Source organism: Polypterus senegalus, chromosome 9 (genome assembly GCF_016835505.1).
Source record: "Polypterus senegalus isolate Bchr_013 chromosome 9, ASM1683550v1, whole genome shotgun sequence".
Lineage (NCBI taxonomy): Eukaryota > Metazoa > Chordata > Cladistia > Polypteriformes > Polypteridae > Polypterus > Polypterus senegalus.
In genome coordinates, this window is record NC_053162.1 from 100404671 (window position 1) to 100425330 (window position 20660).

The 20660-nt window shown below is 37.2% G+C and overlaps 1 protein-coding gene across 2 annotated transcripts in view; it reads right to left on the reverse strand.

The window, feature by feature from the left end:
- The window catches only part of LOC120535585, a 1589095-nt gene that overhangs the window by 303051 nt on the left and 1265384 nt on the right, over positions 1–20660 (reverse strand). Inside the window, exon 1 of one of the 2 annotated variants that reach the window (XM_039763525.1) lies at positions 10748–10982. The exons of the other annotated variant lie outside the window; for it this stretch is intronic. The gene's annotated coding sequence lies outside the window, so the exon portion shown is untranslated. Of the gene's footprint in view, positions 1–10747; positions 10983–20660 lie in introns of those variants that run through there. 2 annotated transcript variants of the gene reach the window in all.

Consider the following 20660-nt stretch of genomic DNA (forward strand, 5'->3'; position numbering starts at 1 on the left):
GGATCAAATCTGCACAGTTTGATGCACTTGTGGAGTCTGTATGTTCCTCCCAGTATCTGCATCAGTACTTTAGTAACATGAGTCAGTGTGGTTGTATGTAAAGGAGGGTCCTGTGATGGCTGATTCAGCCTCACACCCAGCACTTCTAGCACAGGTTCTGGTCTCATAGGAACCTAAATTGAATTAAACAGGACTGAAAACCTGGTGTTATGTTATGTTCTTTTATATACATGAAGTTATACTGTTGAAGGTGAAAAACAAATTATCCAGCTTTGGCCTTCCAATTGACAAACACTGGGATTATAAAAAATATTTTAATCATTATTTTAGTCTGCGATTTATATTAAGATTACTCCAGATTTATATGAGCCTTGCTGTACAATGAACCTGAATAGGCATAATTGATCTGTGGAAGGTTAGGGGTAAAAAAAGGCATGCCAATATATTATTCCTGTAGCTGACAATGTAGATTCCACTGAACATCAACTAACAATGGGTTATTTCAGTTTGTGTTCACATATATTCAAATGTACTAATGTAATTACAGTCTAACATTACTCATAAAGATTCAAATCAGCCACACTACCGTCTCAACACTGGCATATCTAACCAGGATATTTCAGATCTCTCTGGGTAAACCTTCCCAAGTTTCATTAGTGATTTTTCAGATTTATCACATAAATACATACAGTATAACGAGTCATTATACTGTAAACCCATTTTCATGGTCATGCATTAATCTGTTTTTCCCTTTTCCAGTGACTTTAAATGGCTACTGTATACTTGTCCCTCCAAACTACATATTGCAGGCTACTACTACTACTGATAGTCTCCTACACTTCACTCTGTGGCTGCAGGAAAGAGCTTCCTTCCTTCACATTGCATGTAGCTTATCAGTAGTCTGCCACCATAACCTCACTTAGGGCAAGAACTTATACTTTCGTGGGATGCCCCTTGCTCTTTCAGCTACTTCTCATTTTCATGAATAACAATAAAAATAAAGCTTCAGAAGCTTCAATAATTAATACTATTGTATGCTGACTTATTGAAAAAGTAACACTATCTTTTTTATATTTGATGGACCCATAATAAGCAAAAATTGGGATGACAATCATCATAATGTAACAGAAATATATAATATTAATAGTAACCATTAAGAAAACATCTTTTTTATATTTGAATTGATTCCCAATAAGTTTAACAAAAAGACTGCAGGTTCAGATCTGACTAGATTAACCCTTAATGAAATCATTTAGCCTAACTTTTGTGTAATTACACCAGAGACCTTATTTGAAAACTCTTTTCTGCTCTCCAGAACATGTTAAGTGAGTTGGAATGCCATTTACAAAATAAAGAGATGTTGACTGAAGTCATAAATGACAGGTGCATGATGTTGCCTAAAGTAAGATGAAAGTTCTGACCTTGGACAGAATGAACTTTACAGTGCCCTCTGCGGGTCACCACTAATCAAAGGGATACAAAGCAACGGAAGTCTCTGGGTTTGCAAAATTCCAGCGTCATATACAATAACAGCCTCTGCTTGTCTCCATCCCCGCATTAAAGATACTAATTATGGAATATGACTGCAGTGTAGCTGGTTTAAAATTATTTTGTATATGAAAGTCAGAAGGAAAAAAAAGTTTGGGTTGTTGGCTTGCTTTGCCTTAAATTATACATCTACAGGCTTAGTACAAAGAAGGTAGAGTAGAAACTTGCAAATCACTTTGAACGGGAGCCATATAGCTTGACAAAACATGAATGATGTTTTATTACAGTACAAGATTACAAGATGCAGACTTTAAAAGAATAAAATATAGTCAAGTGAGAATGATAAAGTGGTTTACTACCTAAAATCATGATTTAAAGGTTTGGGGGAAGAAATTTTTACAGGTCCCACACGGAGGTAAAAAAAAACTTTAAGAGCAGCTTATCTGTTCAGCTTTTTAAATTGTTAGCTGCACTATTTAGGATATAGAGTGCAAAGGTATTCAGTGCTCCCCCGTCTATCGCTGAAGTTACATTCCAGAGCCTTCAGCGATAGGTGAAAATCTGTGATATAGAAAGACCATATAAATAAACATTTTTTTATAGTTTAAGCCTTAAAATACCCCTCCCACACGCTTTAAACAAATGTAAACCTATTAAAACACACTTTGTAAACACATAGAATATGTGGATGTTGGGCTAAGGATATGAGTACCATCTCTCTATTATAAAACATTTTAACATCACGCAAGACAAGGCAGTGAGACAGAAGAACAGCTGCTGTACAGGCTTTTAAATGATCGACGCACAGAGCGACAAGCAGAACAGGCATCTTGGCAGAAGCAGCACAAAGCCAGTAGCTGATCTGTCCACTTCTGCTTAGTGTGTGTTCAGCTCCCTCCCTTCACAATGCCAGCAGTTGTTGGAATGCTTTTGGCAGACAAACTTCAGGTGCTCCCAGCTTAAAAACAATGACAAGCGGAGCATGCAGCTTGCCAGTAGCAGCTGCAGCAAGCCAGCAGATGATCTGAGCACTTCTCCTTTGCGTGCGTTCAGCCCTCACCCCCTTCAGAATGCTAGTGGCAGAGATGCGAAGTGGCAAAAGGACAGCTGCTGTACAGGCTTTTAAGTGATTGACACAAAGTGTAACAAGCACAACACACAGCTCACCAGCAGCAGTAAGACACCAGCTGAACCAATCGCATCTCTTTAGCATGCGTTCAGACCCCCACCCCCTTCACAATGCAAGCAGCATTATAAGTTCCACGAGAAAAAGATTTAACCATGTCCTGGGCAGTTTTAAAGTAAAAATTAAGATAATGCTTATGTAACAATTCCCATGAAAATAACAATCTCTTTAAATTGTTTATCTGGTAAACCAAACCCGGGGATGGACGAACGAAGCGAGCAGAGGGCAGAGCCCCCTAGTAATAATAATAATATTATTAATGTGGGGATCACTGTAAACTTCATTTAAAATAAAAGTGAATCAGATTTTCAGAATTGACACAAATGTGGGGAAAAGATGCTAGATTCCCTGTAGGTAACATACTATATATATATATATACAGTGGAACCTCGGTTTAAATTTTGACTTGATAAACGAGCGATGTCTTGCAATGAGAGTAGTATGGATACACTTTTTCTGCTGAGCGTCTCCTCTCCTAATCTCGCTCGCTCAACGTGTCTCTCTCTCACCTTATCTCGCTCGCTCGCCCAGCATGTCTCCCTCTCTCTCTCCTTATCTCGCTCGCTCGCTCGCTCGCTCGCCCAGCGTCTCTTTCTCTATCTCCTTATCTTGCTCGCCCGTCTCTCTCTCTCTCTCTCTGGCAATCGTTTCCTATTCTGCGTCTGAGTCTGTGTGCCTCACTCATATAGTCAACATCCGTACGAGCGTATACTGTTTACTACAGCATTGTGACTGTGTGTGTGTGTGCTCTGTGAAGTGCGAGTCCCCATCTTGCTCCCCAAAACACAAAGCTGAGTCTCAGTACTTTAACACCAGCTTTATTCAGCTTGAAACAGCAACAGCGCTGTTATTTATTGTAGCGGGATCTTTATAATTTTCCTTGTATGACCCATTGATGACAGGTGCTTATAGCATGTCTGCGATCTTTTTGGATGCGCTTATACGGCGAACTGCTATAGCGCTGGGAGACTGCGATTGCTTTGGGATGCTCTTCTGCGTGTCGTCCTGTTGGGTGGAATCCCACATGAGTTTAGAAACTCACACCAGCCATGATTCTTTTTAAAGGTAAAGTGCAGGTTAATTTGTATTATGTATTTTACTTTATATTTTGTATTAATCATTTTTATATGAATAGTTTTGGGTTGTGGAACGAATCACCTGAGTTTCCATTATTTCTTATGGGGAAATTCGCTTTGAAATACGAGTGTTTTGGATTGCGAGCTCGTTTCCGGAACAGATTATGCTTGCAAACCGAGGTTCCACTGACAATAGTTTTAATATCATTTACATTGTTTGCGAGCATGAAGCACTTCCATTTTTAAGCACAAAAATTTTTCAAGTAATTTGGTTATAATCAGTAATAAAAAATATTGTCTCATTACACAGTAATTCACATATGACAAAATTTATATTGTAATTCACATATGACAAAAGAAAGACACAGGTCTGGAATACAAATGGCATAAAGCTTGGTACTGTGCATTCTGCAGCATGTTGAAAGCACTTTTACACTCATGTATGACAACAAGACGATTGCTATAAAATGCTTTGTACACTGTGTGTGTATCCTATACAACAGTCAGATTTCTCTGTAGGCTGTAAGGACTTTTGAACCTTTGTGTGGCAGGTGCAGAAAGTTTACCATTTCAGCATGAACCACCTGTAGGCACAAGTGATCTTCAATCCCTTAAAGAAGTAATTATGGATCAGCCAGTCTTGATGGCGATTGTACAAGATACTTTCTAAAATGACATACAGGGCTACGTATATGATGTTTTGAATGCAAATGTTATTAATTAATAAATATTTATCTTACTGCTAGTACATACTGTATGTAGTGATGGTGGTGTGAAAAAGGTCCCAATAAAGCTCAGACATTAACTCCTGCATTGGCAGATCTGGAACTAAAAAGGAATGAGTGATGATGTATGGACCATACATGCAGACATAATCATTTTGATGAGAACAGGCCATTCAGCCCAACAAAGCTCACCAAGTATATCCTCTCAGTGTCTCCAATCATTCATACCATGCATAGCATATAGCGAAAAAGATTTGTCTCATTATGAAATCTGTTTAGCCATGTTGCATTTATGAAAGACACCTTATCCCTGTGGGGCAGGGGAAAGTGGTTCTAAAAAAAAAATTCCAAAACCGGAATTTTAAAGGAAAATCATCTCTTTTGCTACCGATTATGATGCCCTATTTGACATAATCTATTTAGTGTGATTTAGGCCAGCAAGATGCACTTGATTTTACTGTGTAAAACCCACATAAAAAAAAGATCTGAAATAAATGGTTCAATGTGTCTTATAAATGCTTATATTTTCATTTTTGAAAAAGCGAACACATACTGTTGTCCTCCTGCATATCGGCATTAGGTTTGCAATATCAATCAACAACCAGTGTTACATGCTTTTTGAAGTAAGTAAAATATGAAGAAACATTAAAAACACACACACACAAATTAAGCAATGGACTTAAGCCACGATGGAACAGAATGAACTGTGATTTTTTTCTATAGATGATGGAAATTCTGTTATTCAGAATGTCATAGAAAGAAGGCAACAGAATACTGCACTTTTCAGTGAATAAAAGTAATTAGTAACTTTGTTTTTCATTGGTAGATATTCTATTATACCCACTGTATAATAAGGTAGTGTTAAATTTTGTCTTTGTTGCCAATGCAGAGTTGATATTTTTTAGAAGTTTTTAACTCTGAATGAATCAACTTGAAATCTCCTTTATAACATTACCAAATACTTGGTGATGTCCTGTAATACACAGTTCTGCTGCAATCTCTTTCAGGCCATAAATCCCTCATCAGCAACCCATCGTCTTTAAGCCCTCCCTACTGTAGATGCTTTCCATGGTCCATGCTCACATGTGTCTCATACGTCTAAACTCTAACAAAGTTTTGAGCAACAGCAGAGTACAGACCATAAGATTACAAAACACTTTTCCACATCCCATTAAAAAATTTACACCTGAATATATGCTGGTGCTCTTCCTACATTTTCCATTCCCTTTAATTTGAAGGCCAAAGGAACACATATACAGTTTTAACAGCTCCTTAACTTTGCCATCCATAACAGCCTCTATTCATAATTGCTCAGTACATGGTGCATACATGATCAGAATTCATAATCATCTTGATCATTATGTTGGTGGACATCACTCCTTTCAGATCCCTTTTTATTTCAGGTCTGTAGGTCTGTTTGTTCATCTAGTAGAAAATCAACTATCCATCTAACTCTTTTTTCTAACACACTCTTGCAGAGTGGAGTCACAGGGCAGCTGGAGCCTTTTCAGCAATCCAGGGTTCCAGTCCATGGCAGGGCTACCACACACACTAGGGCCAATTGTGCAATGCTAATTCACCAGACCTGTCTTTGGACTGCGGGGGGAATCCGAAGAACCCAGAGGGAAGGCCATACGGACACAGGGAGAACATGCAAACTGCATGCAGGGAACATGGGAACCTGCTCTCATTGCAGCAAGATCAAAAATCAGTCTCATGGAACATTTTATTGTTTGTAATTGCATTGCTAAATTTTGAAATTTTAAAGCAGTTCTAATTAAAACTACCGCAACTGATAGTTTGAAGCTATCTGTGAAGCCATATCATGAGGTTCAGAATGATCTCCAGATACTAAAATGACTGAGAAATGAACAAGAGGAGGAAAAACTAAAATAATACTGTCATAGAAAAATATAGTTTGCTTTTATTTAGGGATGGCACAGTGGTGAAGCAGTTTTAAATCTTATTCCACATTCAGTCTGGGTAAAGTTTGCACATTCCCTGCATCTCTGGGTGGGTTTTGTCCAGGTACTCCAGTTTCTTCCTACATCAATAAGATAATAAGGCCAGGATAACTGGTAGCACTAAACTAAACTAAGTGAACGTGTCACATGATGTACTGGCACAGAATGTACAGTCAATTCTTAAACTGTAAACAATGCTGACTGTGATAGACAATGGTGACTCCTGTATTGGCAGAACTGGGACTGAAAAAGAAATGAGATGTAGTGTATGGACCAGAAATGCTGAAATAATTATTAAGATGAGAACAGGCCATTCAGCCAACAAAGGTCCACTAATTTGATATTTCTAATGTCTCCAATCATTCATATAGTGCATAGAACATGACAAAAAAAAGGTTTTTACAGTGCAAAAAGCAGAAGAAAATGAGTCTAAGACTAGCCCAGGTTTGAGTTCTAACAATGGTTAAATCCCAAAGTTAAACCCACCTTATATATTATTGGTTTATTTTTTTGTGAAAAGTATATCTCAGTAGACTTTTATATAACAGTAAAACATTTGCAGGTTTCCTATAAGAGCAGTTCCTTCACAGCAAGCAATATGATTTAAGGTACAAAACTAAAAGAGTACCCAGAATTCCATGAACCATTAAATGGTTATGCCCTCTGGTGGCATTAGTATGCAAGTTTATAATAAAATTATGACATCACGTCAAGTTCAGGCAAATTAAAAATGGCTAACAGTCACTCATTTTTTTTTAAAAATGTTCATTCATGTCACACTTTCATTCATTTCCCTCAAGGATGTGGTTAAATTTTTGCAATGACGAAAGTTCTATCTTTTCAAGACAGTGACTCAGAGACTACAAAGAAACTGAAGGAAAAATCATTAACGGGGTAAATGTAATTTCTGTTTTTTATTATAAATTAATTTCTGATCAATTGTAGAGCATTTGAACATGTCTGTCAGTTAAGATGTGTGGTTCTACATCCTTTTTTATAATAGTACTTTACGTCATATTGCTTATCTGAAATGCATATTTTAAAACATTTAAATTAATTCAGTTTTTGTTTCAAATATAAAAAGATTAGTCTAAAGCTGAGGTCTAAATCCTGAACACATTTTCTGAAAATCACTACAATAGGCGAAAAATCTGAAGACCCAATGTTGTGCTTGGCAGTACATCTCTAGAACATAAAATAAAACTGAGTAAGAGGTGACTTTATGACACATAATGTGCCTGCAAGTGAAACTCTAACTTTAATTCCAGTGTGGGGGTTACTCAACTATTTTCAGACATTCGAAAAAGATTCAATTCTTCTCTTTCTTGTTATGTGTGTTCTCACATTGCTATGAACAAATTCTGAAATGTGGACAGCTGTGATGGCAGGCTTACCCTTGACAACTATGTTGATAAGTAATACACTGCTTGCTGACTGATATGTAGACTAGGTTGACAGAAATGCTCTCCCCTCACAGCATAAAAACCTTCTGAATGGTCTGAGACTCTTTAGAAAACAGTAGACCGCCTACTTTACACTGTATTTAGTGGAATGGACCAAGACCTATTTATTTAATTTGACACAAAGTTTAAAGTAGTGATAAACTGCAGTTTATGACATACATTTTTCACTGACTCATTGATACTCAAGTGAGAGTAAAGAGTATGCGAATACTTTCATGTGGACTGGTAGATGTGACTGTACATGACATTTAACATGCCTGTTTTAGTACTGTCATTGGATATAATGAATGATATTTACTATTTTTGGTTATAGTAACAATAGGTTAAAAATCAGTAAATCTGTTCAGGAGTGTAAACTATTTTTTAGAACATAATATTAGGCAAATAGTATGATGCATTTCTGCAATGGAACTTCTCTGAGCAAGTTCAAGGCACAAAGAATAAACCCAGAAATGACAAGATTAATACATTTGGATCTGAATCCTATCTACTGTTATCTCATGATGGCCACTACTCGAACACTACTACGTTTTGTTAATATTATATGGTATGACACACATACACGCAAGTATGCATACTGTATATCACATAAGCATGAGAAATCATAATTTTCAGAGATACTGGGCATATTTTAGATACAGCCCTGACAGGTGATATGAATTGCTTAGCGTCACATCAGAAAACTTGTACGGTCAAGTCAAACTCCACATGCACAGTGCTAAACAGAGGTCACCAAGTGTTCTAACACCAGTAGTTGCAATTTCCCAAAAATATACAATCACATGCTTTGAATATCTACAGTATGTACATTGACGTTAAAAGTTAATCTGAATAAACATTTTGAATTATGTGAATGTAACAGTATGCTAATTTCTCAAATAAATATAACAAGCATCTACTGTAAGAAATAAGATCATGGTGACAATGCACCTAGTGGTTGCAGAAGTTTAACACTCTCGGTCAAAAAAACTTAATATTACATTAATCTAAAATTACTTGTAAAAACATTTAATCAAAACTTCTGTTTCAGTGTAATATATATTATGATCAATAAAACTGCATGTCTCATGAAATCTTACAATTCATAATTTCCCAAAAATACAGCATAAAACACAAGATATATTTATGGTTTACTTATATGCTAAAACTTGTATGCTAAATGAAAAGACTATTTACTGAATCCAAAAGCATTGCAATAGTCAAGGCAATAGTTCTCAGCAGCTGTTCCAGCATCACTTTAATAATCTTCCCAAAGAAACCCTCAAAATGCACATTTTTTGTCCCTGAGCTCTATTGTAATCTGAAAAGGGTGCCTAGTAGTCAAAACCTATCATTCATCAAAGTAATATTCATTAAAATAATACAATGTCAATGTTTATTTAAAATTTCAAAATTGTAACAATTACCTTTTCCCTCTAACAATGCAGTATTATGACACCACATAAATTTACTCTGTGTAGCATGACAGGTCTCACACAGAGTTCCTAAAGGACTAAATGTTTCCAAGATTCTACATTCCAAGCCGTTTAAAATTTCATTTAACTATATGTGGTGATAAAAGATGTTTTAGAAGAACCAACAATGGGGCACCAGTTGTTTATCCTTGTGTACAATGTGTCTTACAAAGTTGTAATAAATAGAAAAAAAATATATGCAAATGGTTAGATACTATAGATAGCTAAATACTTAGATATATTTATATCTAATATATAAAGTGAACACATGGACATGCAATTAGGTAATTTATATGAATCAAACCTATATTCAAAACTTTGCATTTTTTAAGTACTCAGATTTGAATGTTCTAACATATAGGATCGATATGTTTAATGATGGTTGTAGCTTGCAGGTTTAACCATACATGTGGATGGTACATATTTTGTTATAAAAAAAAATCAAAGAACCAAATAAAGAGGCTTTGAATATTAAGATGAGTAATGACAATGACTTTCAGCATCAGACATTAAGCCTGTAATGATGGCATGCTGATTGGCAACAAACAGCTATGAAATGCAGCACCTTTGACAGATTGCCATGTGATCCCATGTTGGCGATTACCCAAGCATACAAAGAAAGAAGTCACTTTATATTTTAGAGAACATTTTTCAAAAATATTCTACAAGTAAATACAGGGAACAGAAAAACTCTTAAAAAGAGGCTAATAAAACAAAAAGCAACACTTGTTCTTGCCTGTTTATATGATTTTACGTGCTAGTCGCTCCTTTAGTTTACAATCTATTGCATGCTGTTTATGTCAAGCACTTTAAAGAGCTCTGTTTTCTTAACTGCCATTTTCACCACTCCTGTTATTCTCAGAAACCTTCTTATTCTAAATCTTTCCTTTGCTTGGAGCAACAGAGAAGCGTTAACCCTGAAGCCACTATAATGGAAACTGCAGATTCTTTAACAAAACAGAGGAATCTGGAAACAGTCCTAATTTAACAAAGGGATAACTGTTATGGCACAGACGGGCGCACTTTGCATTTTTAATTTTGGAGGAGGACAGGCCTCCAGAAACAATCATCATCCTGGAAAAATAAAATTAAATAATTTAATTCTCTGTTCATTCTACTCATGCACTATATGTTACTAATTAGTAAACATCCTTGTCCAGATCTGCTAAATTATTAAACTGCTTAAATACAAGATGTAAAGGTATATGCAAAGTACTTAACTCTAATGGCATTTAAAGGAAAATGAGAAAGAGAGAAGCACCTTTCTTGTTTTTAGGCTGTTGCTTCAAGGTGAAGCATTTTCACATCTGCAAGCCCTGTTCTAACAAATTCCAGAGATTTTGACATTCCTGACGCAGAAAGCAAGCACACTGATTACAGAAGCACCTCACCTGACACGGTCCGTCAACTCTTAAGCTGGCCCTCAGTCTCTTTCCAGCTATTCTCAGCCCATTCCTTGATCTCTGATCCTCACTCTGCATGTCTTAAAACTCCAGTTATGTCAACAGGTAAGTCCACCATACAAAAAGCATGGGTACTGTTTATTAAGGCAAAGAAAATGAAGCCAGTAAGTAATACATTAAATGCAGAACTCTTTTCCACCTAAAGAATGCTTCAGGAGCTGCAGTAGACTGTATATGAACACCTGCACTGTTGTTTTTTTGTGGGTGAACAATATATTAGGCAAAAGCATACAGAGCCCCCACCTCTCTCTCCCTCTCTCTCTCTCCCTTACTTGCTGCTGTCTACTGATGTCATCAGCTCATTAGCATGCTGCTGACAGCTCTCTCTCTCTCTCTCTCTCTCTCTCTCTCACACACACACATTCTCCCTCTCGCTCTCTCACACATGTACACTTTCTGTCTCTTTTTTTCCCTGACTCACATTAATCTGTGGACAGAATAGAATTTTTTAAACTCATGATTGTGCAGTGTCACCTACTGAGTGATAAAAATGTAGCACTTTTACAAATAACCACAATTTGCTTTGTTTTAAACTAATTAATCCAATGGGATTTTATTCTTTTTATACTTTGTAGCTCTAGAAGTGCTTACTTCAAGTACTTAGGATTTTCAACAATCATTAATATTTTTATATGTAACAGCCATGTTTTTAATTTGAGAAATTAGTAGGTGAAGTTATTTCACTGTAAAATAGTACTGTAAATTCATGCAATATACCAAAGTACTCATTTTCTGTACCCATTTACCCAACTCAGGATGACAGGAATCCAGACAATAACGACAGTATTCAGACAGCAATGAAATCTTGGGACCTTTAAAACTGGAGTCCCTTTCATAATTGCATTCCAATATTGTGGTGCAGTGAATAGCAGTATTAACTTACATGTCCAAGAGGTTGGGTTTAAATGAGAATATCTGTGTGAATTCTCCACATTTCCTCCACATCTTTGTGTTTTTTTTGTACTACATCCCAGTAGCATACATAGTATGTTAGATGGTAATTCTAAATTGGCCTGATGTGAGTATGACTGTGTACACATGAGCTAAGTGATATACTGGCATTTCTGTTTTGCACCCAAATTAACAGACGGGTTCAGAAAATGATGACATTGTTTCACATTATTTCTGCATATTTAATATTGTTTTATTAATTTCTTTCTTTTTATTATAACCAGAAGTAACCATTTAAACACTATATCTCAATGTATGATGGCTCAAAGAGGAATGCCACGTTAGCAATCCTTTTTTTTTACCAGATTACTACTATTGAAGACAGTTGTACAAGAACAGAAGACTTATTTAAACAATTAAGCACTGCAAAGGTATAAACACAATGAGAAGGTAATAAACAAAAGAATATAATAATAAATCATAGTGCCCAGCTAAACAGACATTCATCACTGTGTTCCTGATGTAGCAGCTCACATAACTCCCAACTGATATGCCACAAAAAAACTGTCCTATATCTCTCTTCTGGTGTTTCTTTATAATCTGGCCTGTCTTCTTTGTATGTGTGACCTTGCTACTGCCTAACCTCCCAACCTCATGTTTAGTGAGTTTGAAACGGCTTTAGACCTGGTCCTGGTATAATTACAGCCCTGTGTTTGACATCAGGCTAGAGTACCCTCAAGCAACCCTGGTGCCTAACTGTACCTAAGAGCTGTCAGTTGCTTTTAAAGCGCGACATCTCCAGGGTTATATGTCTCTGCCCAGACCACATCTCACCCTACTCGCTTCCCAGGAGCCCCTGCTGTTAGCTCCTTTGGAGTAACTAATACTCCTACATGACCTTGGCAGTGTCCTTTCTTCTAGACTAGCATGACATTATACGTTATCCCTGCCAGTGACTGCTACTCACCAAGGCTTGCTTGTGCCCTGCTTTGCTCTGTGACACCTTTCTCAAACAACATGGATCTACAATTTGTGTTAAACTTCATGTCAGGAGTCACTGTGTAGGGGCATGTGCCCAACCCCCATCTATTTTCTTGACTCCCTAGTAGTCTGTAACCTGGAATGACCAATGGCAAGTGAGAAACACAATAACAAGGTTCAGGTGACCAAAATGCTTTATTATTATTGCTGAAAAGTGTCCAACATGCAGTAAATAAATAAATGTTCGTAATTATCTATACTGATAAAAGGCAAAGCCCTCACTGACTCACTCACTCACTCACTCACTGGCAGACTGACTCACTCACTCATCACTAATTCTCCAACTTCCCGTGTAGGTAGAAGGGTGAAATTTGGCAGGCTCATTCCTTACAGCTTCCTTACAAAAGTTGGGCAGGTTTCATTTCGAAATTCTACACGTAATGGTCATAACTGGAACCTATTTTTCTCCATATACTGTAATGGAGTTGAGCTTGAAAGCCGTGGGGGGTGGAGTTTCGTATGACATCATCACTCCTCCCACGTAATCACGTGAACTGACTATCAACGCAGTATGTAGAAAACCAGGAAGAGCTCCAAAAAGCGCTGAAGAAAACATGCATTATATAATTGAGAAGGCAGGGAAACAATAAGAAGCAAGCGAGTGAGTGACATATACAACTATATTCATGAGTGCTGCTACTTCGGAAACAAAGCACGGTGTAAACCTAAAGTTTAAATTAAGTTCATAGACAGGCTGCCGCTGGCGTTTCTCTTGCCCATGGGTAATGCGGGATACAAGTTTAATGAGAGGGCCTTGGGATATAAGCGAGAGTTTTGATCACTTTGTAACTAAGTTAAAATTGCATGTGAATGGCTGTGCTTATGCAAATTCCGAGAGACTGTGTTTGTGGGGGATTGACAACTAAGACGGGTGGGGGAGTCACGTCATCATCTCCCCTCCCATTCACCTCATTTCGCTCTGAGCTGAGCTCCGAAACTAACGGAGTGTTACGGAAGCTACTTTGTGACGCTGCCACCAAATACTCACAGAAAAATCCACAAGTTAATACACACGCCGTTTCTACAGTTTCTCCACACTGAATCCTCCAGGCACTACTTAAAAAGGTTACATTGACAATGCGTATGCGTTATTTTTAAAATCTTTCCTTTTCTTAGCACAAGCACAGCTGAGAAGCTTCGATGCATGTGCTCTATAATGCGTTAAAAATCACGCATTTAATCACACTTTGCATTACAAGCAAAGGGGAACTTCTGTCAATGCATGATTTCCTGGTACACCGATTAAATTGATCAGCGCTTCCCGATTCATTTTACCCTCGCACCCCCTTGGTTTGAGAAGAAGTGTGAAAAAATAAAAACAGATCACAAATTGGAGCTTTATGAATAATCGATTCGCCATAAATAATTGTTTTGGTAAAGCCATACTCAGTGTAATCTTCCTTCCATTTTATAATTTTTCCGCCACTAGCCATGATTTAATGAGCGGTAAAAAGTAAGAGCGGCGAGGTGACTTATTCAGGCAGGCAGGTGACAGCTCAATAGCTCGAATTTGGATATAAGTAGGTTCTATTTAGTCGCCAGAAATATCTTTGTTAGAAATGGAAGTTGAATTTAGTCTTTAAATTTCTATGCTAAAGAAAAAGTTATGCAATGATGACTAAATTTAACTATATAAAGTCAAAACTTGTATATATAAAGTCATTCCCAAATATATAAAGTCAAAACTTGAATATATAAAGTCAGCGTCGGTATATATAAAGTCAAAACTTGTTTCTAAATATATAAAGTCAAAACTTGAATATATAAAGTCATTCCCAAATATATAAAGTCAAATCCTTTTGACTTTATATATTCGGGAATGACTGTATATTCAAGTTTTGACTTTATATATTCCAGCGATGACTTTATATATTCAAGTTTTGACTTTATATATTCAGGAATGACTTTATATATTCAAGTTTTGACTTTATATATTCTGACGCCGACTTTATATATTCACAAAATCAATGTATTTGCCTGTTTGGCACCCCATAGTATATGTGTGTATATATATATATATATATATATATATATATATATATATATATATATATATATACCAGCAACACTCATGATAATGACAAAACAATTGCATTGTCAATCATGTTACGTCATTATTAAAATGTTTCCTTTTCATTTTACTTCTCCGCTGCCAAGCGCGGGTATTTTGCTATTTATATATATTTATATATATATATATATATAGATATATATATATATATATATTGATATGACAACAACACTCATATCAATGACAAAACAATTACATTAACAATCATGTTACGTTATTTTTAAAATTTTTCTTTTTCATAACTTCTTTAACACACTACTTCGCCGCTGCGAAGCGCGAGTATTCTGCTAGTCTAATATATAAAGCAGAGTCGATGTGTGTATGTATGTTTGTTTGTCCGCCATACAAATCTGCACCAGGCGTCCGATCCATATCATACTGGGCATGGGGTATGTTTGGGTCGGAAAAATTTTCATGGTGAACCGCAGGGCACCTTTTCACCGACACCACCTTCGGCACATGTCCCCGTACTTATCATCAACAAGATGGCCGCACGTTCCAACAGACGTTCACCACGGCGCCATCTAGCGGCAGCTTTGGTCTCTGTGCGTTGCTCTTTACCCATGTTTCTTTAAAATGGCAACAGATGGTGGAAGTGTCCAAGTATGAGAAGGCCGACTACTTTGATCAGGTGAAGAGCAACTGCCGTATCGATGTAAAACGTGAACAACCCAGTAAGCGTGACTGACTGATACACCTGCATTTCCGCACGTCACACTCCCACACGCACTGATAGTGCTGTATTTCATTCGCCAATGCCCGTTATATGCAATCATGTTTGCACAAAGACTTGCCTTAAAAAGACACCATCCTTCCCCCACCATTTTCCCCAAACGCAGCACCGGTTGTATGTCACTTCTGTCTGTAGTTACCATCGCCAATGTCCGTTAGATAGCATCATGGTTCAACACAGACGCTCCTTACAAACAGAGCACCCCTCCCCGCTATTTTTCCCAGTACGGTTTCAGTGCTACTCTTTCTCACTGGCTTTCTGTATTTGTAGTGCTATTTTCTCCATTTCCGACTGACAGTACGATTTAAGTGTTGCTCTTTCTGACTGACTGCTGCTATTTATTCGCTTTCTGACGTATTGTAAATAACGTAAATTCATATCACTGTGGTGCTTATTCCGTACGTAATACCATGTAACACATTATAATTGTCCTGCTTTTCGCTAGTATACCCATGCCACCGAAAAAAAGACGTAGAATTGGAAGGTCCACTTCAGATGCCACAAGAAAGTCTATTTCAAGACCGTCTCAAACGCCACACCACACAGAATCCAGAGTAGAGGAACTTACAATAAAATGTCAATCAGAAAAATGTTTGTTCTATTTCTATGTTCTGTTTCTTTCATTTGGGAAATTCACCGGTTATAGATTCCCGGGCAATGCCGGGTACTCCTGCTAGTAGTACATAAAAATTAATGTCATAAAAAGTTAAAATCAGTTAAAAGTCCACTAGCAGCATCTTCATAAGTGTCCCTTCTTTATTCAGATCACCAATGAAGCACACTCACATTCAGTCCATTAGCGGCAACAACATCACGTATTTTACCACCTTCACAACAAAAACCGCATGCAACAAATTGTTAACTCTGCATACTCCATCCTTGCGCTTTACCTCCATTGGAAGTCCACACAAACTCTGAAGGTGTCCTGTGGTATCTGGCACCAAGATCATAGCAGATCCTTTAAGTTCTGTAAGTTGCGGGATGAGGCCTGCATGGATTGGGCTTATTTTTCCAGCACATTCAACAGATGCTCATTGGATCAAGAGAAGTCTTTATCATGTTCCTCAAAGTACTCTTGAACAATTTTTGAAATGTGACAGGGCCCATTATCCTGCTAAAGAGGCCATTGCCATTAGGGAATGCTGTTACCATGAAAAAGTGTACATGGTCTGCAACAATCTTGATGTAGGTAGTACGGGTCAAAGTAACATTCACATAAATGCCAGGACCCAAGGTTTCCCAGCAGAACATTGACCAGTGCATCACACTGCCTCTACTGCCTTGACTTCTTCCCATAGAGCACACTGAAGCCATCTCTTTCTCAGGTAAACAATACACATATATCTGGCCATCTGCATGATCTAAAAGAAAATGTGATTTATCAGATCAGGCCGCTTTATTCTATTACTCCATGGTCCAATTCTGTTGTTCAGATGCCCATTATAGGTGATTTCAGCAGTGGACAGCGGTCATCATGGGCTCTGACCAGCCTGCAGTTATGAAGCCCCATACATAGTAGGCTACAGCTCCAATGTGCTGTGTGTACTGAGTGTTCTTTCATGGCCAGCATTAAGTGGACCAGAGGGTCTAGCCTTTAATTCCCATGTGCCCTTGAACCTGTCGCCATTTCACCCATTGTTTTCCTGGGACCACTTTTGGTAAGTACTAACCAATGCATACTGGGAACGCCTCACAAAGCCTGCCATTTTGGAGATGCCCTAACCCAGACATCTAGCCATCACAATTTGAAAATTGTCAGACTTGCTCAGATCTTTATGCTTATCCATTTTTTCTGCTTCCAACACATGACCTTCAAGTACTGACTGTTCACTTGCTGCCCCGTATATCCCACCCCTTGACAGTTGTCATTGTTATTCATTTCACCTGTTAGACTTAGTAATTACCAAAGGACTAAAAGTTGATGTGAAGCAGATCATTGATATTGGTCTATCAGACCATTTTCTGTTATTATTTATATAGAAATAATGATAGAAAACATTCACGAAAAGCATATTGTTAAAAAATGCTTCTTTGATTCATCAGTAGCTTAACAATTTACAGATATTTTAAGCAACCAATCCATTTGTTGTGCTTACTACAATAGTGAGAATAATGTAAATAGTAAGGTGGAAAATTTTAATATTAAGGTGAGAGCTGCTGCTGACATTGTCGCACCTGAAAAGATAGTTAAAAAATCTTCTAGTACTGTTATACCGTGGAAGACCCAAAGAGTGTCTGATCTTAAGAGAAAATGCTGGAGAGCAGAGCGTAAATGGAGAAAAACTAAACTGACTGTCCATTATGAAATATTGAAGGTTAAAATAGCAGAATACAGCAACATAGTCTGTCTTGGGTGGCGCTGTTATTTCTCTAGAATTATAAATAACAATGCTAGTAATCCCAGAGTCTTAATATCTACGATTTGTTGTCTGCTAGATCCAGGTCACTCAATGGAATGCCTCCAAAATACTTCCAGTGAAACATGTGAGGCTGTTGCTGTATTTTTTATTTAAAAAATTAATGATATTAGAAATAATATAGTACATCTCCCCAATACTGAACCACTTAAACTCCGGTACTCCATTTTAAACAAAATAAATTATTTCACCAGGACAGATCTACATGATTTAAATAAAATAATTTCTCAACTGAGACCCTCCACCTGCATCCTCGACCCAATACCAACAAGTTATCGGGTGTGCTAATTGATAGTATTCTTGACATAGTAAAATTGTCATGAGATACGGGGGTCTTTCCAGACTGTCTTAAGACTGCTGCAGTTAAACCCCTGCTCAAGAAAAATAATCTTGACTCCTTTGCTTTTAAAAATTTTAGACCTATTTCTAACCTGCCTTTCTTAAGTAAAATTCTGGAGAAGGCAGTCATTATGCAGCTAAATGACAACCTCAATAAACTTGCTATCCTTGATAAGTTTCAGTCGGGTTTCAGAACAAATCACAGCACAGAAACTGCACTCGTTAAAGTAGTAAATGACTTGCGGGTAAATGCAGACAGAGGCCATTTATCTGTTCTCATTCTCTTAGATCTGAGTGCCGCATTCGTTACCATTGATCACAATATTCTTAGAAATCGCCTTAGTTAATGCGTGGGCCTCTCTGGCAGTGTCTTAAATTGGTTTGAATCCTACCTGGCAGGTAGAAAATTATTTTTAAGTTGTGGTAATTATACTTCAAAGACGCATGATATTCTATATGATGTTCCACAACGCTCTATCCTGGGTCCACTGCTCCTTTCGATTTACATGCTTCCTTTAGGTCAGATTATCTCGGGGCATAACATGAGCTACCATAGCTATGCTGATGACACACAGCTGTATTTATCAATAGCACCTGACAACCCCGACACTCTTGATTCACTAACACAATGTCTTACTTGTGTTTCTGAATGGATGAGTAGTAATTTTCTCAAACTAAATAAAGAGAAATCAGAAATTGTAGTGATTGGCAATAATGGATATAATGAGGTTATTAGAAATTAACTTGATGCATTAGGATTAATAGTCAAAACGGAGGTAAGGAATTTAGGGGTAACTATTGACTCTGACCTGAATTTTAAATCACATATTAATCAGATCACTAGGACAGCATTTTTCCACTTAATAAATATAGCAAAAGTTAGGCCCTTTATAACATTGCAAGATGTTGAGAAATTAATCCACGCCTTTGTTTTCAGTCAACTAGATTACTGTAACACTCTCTTCTCAGGACTACCCAAAAAAGTCATCAATCGGTTGCAAGTAGTGCAGAATGCAGCTGCTAGAATCCTAACTAGGAAAAGAAAATCCGAGCACATTTCTCCAGTTTTGATGTCACTACATTAGTTACCTGTGCCATTTCGAATTGACTTTAAAATCCTGCGTATAGTTCACAAATCCTTAAATAATCTCGCTCCATCTTATATTTCGGAATGCCTTACACCTTCACTCCAAATCGTAACCTTAGATCTTCAAATGAGTGTCTGCTTAGAATTCCAAGAGCTAAACATAAAAGAACTGGTGAGGCGGCCTTCTGCTGTTATGCACTTAAAATCTGGAATAGCTTGCCAATAGGAATTCGCCAGGCTAATACAGTGGAGCACTTTAAAACACTGCTAAAAACACATTACTTTAACATGGCTTTCTCATAGCTTCATCTTAGTTAAATCCTGATGCTCTGTGTATTCAATTAATTATCATGATTATTCATGGTGGCTCCAAAATCCGCACTAACCCCTACTTTCTCTTCTGTTCTTTTTCTGGTTTTCTGGGGTGGCGACATGCGCCGCCACCACCCAATCAAAGCACCGTGATGTCCCTTCATTGATGGATTGAAGGCCATAAGTCCACATGACCGTCATCATCAAGTTCTTCCATGTAAACCCTGAATACAATGAGGACTGATTGTGAGGTCATTTATGTTAGGTAGAATGCCTAGAGGGTGCTCGGCGGTCTCGTGGCCTCGGAACCCCTGCTGATTTGATTTTTTCTCTCCAGCGGTCTGGAGGTTTTTTTTTTTTTGTTTGTTTTTTCTATCCTCCCTGGCCATCGGACCTTACTTTTTTCAATATTAATTAGTGTTCCCTTATTCTAATTTTTATTTATTCTGTCTTTTTTCTCTTTCTTTATCATGTAAAGCACTTTGAGCTGCATTGTATAAAAATGTGCTATATAAATAAATGTTGTTGTTGTTGTGGAAGATCGGTGTATGTGTGATGTTTTAATGATATGACAGCCAAACAGTTTATTCTTTAACTATAATAAATATAAATTCACTCCTCTTTTACAGAAAACCATATTCCTTACCCTTTTATTCCCTAATGTTCAGGCTTCCTTACCTGTGATTTTTGAGATTGTGCTTCTTTAGAGATAACAACTAATGTTATCAATGTCATAAAACAGACATACTTACACAATTTTTGAAATTAAATGATAAACAACAAGCAAATGAACAAGATCATTAGCAAAATTTTTCTTTTTTCAAAGTTCAAGTTTCATGTCAAGTTGTTAGTTATGTTTGCCTGATACAATAAAATTTATACTTGCATGTCTCCTTTGAATAGCCAACAAAAATGCAATGAATAATTAAAAGTTTACTTAGAATGCAACA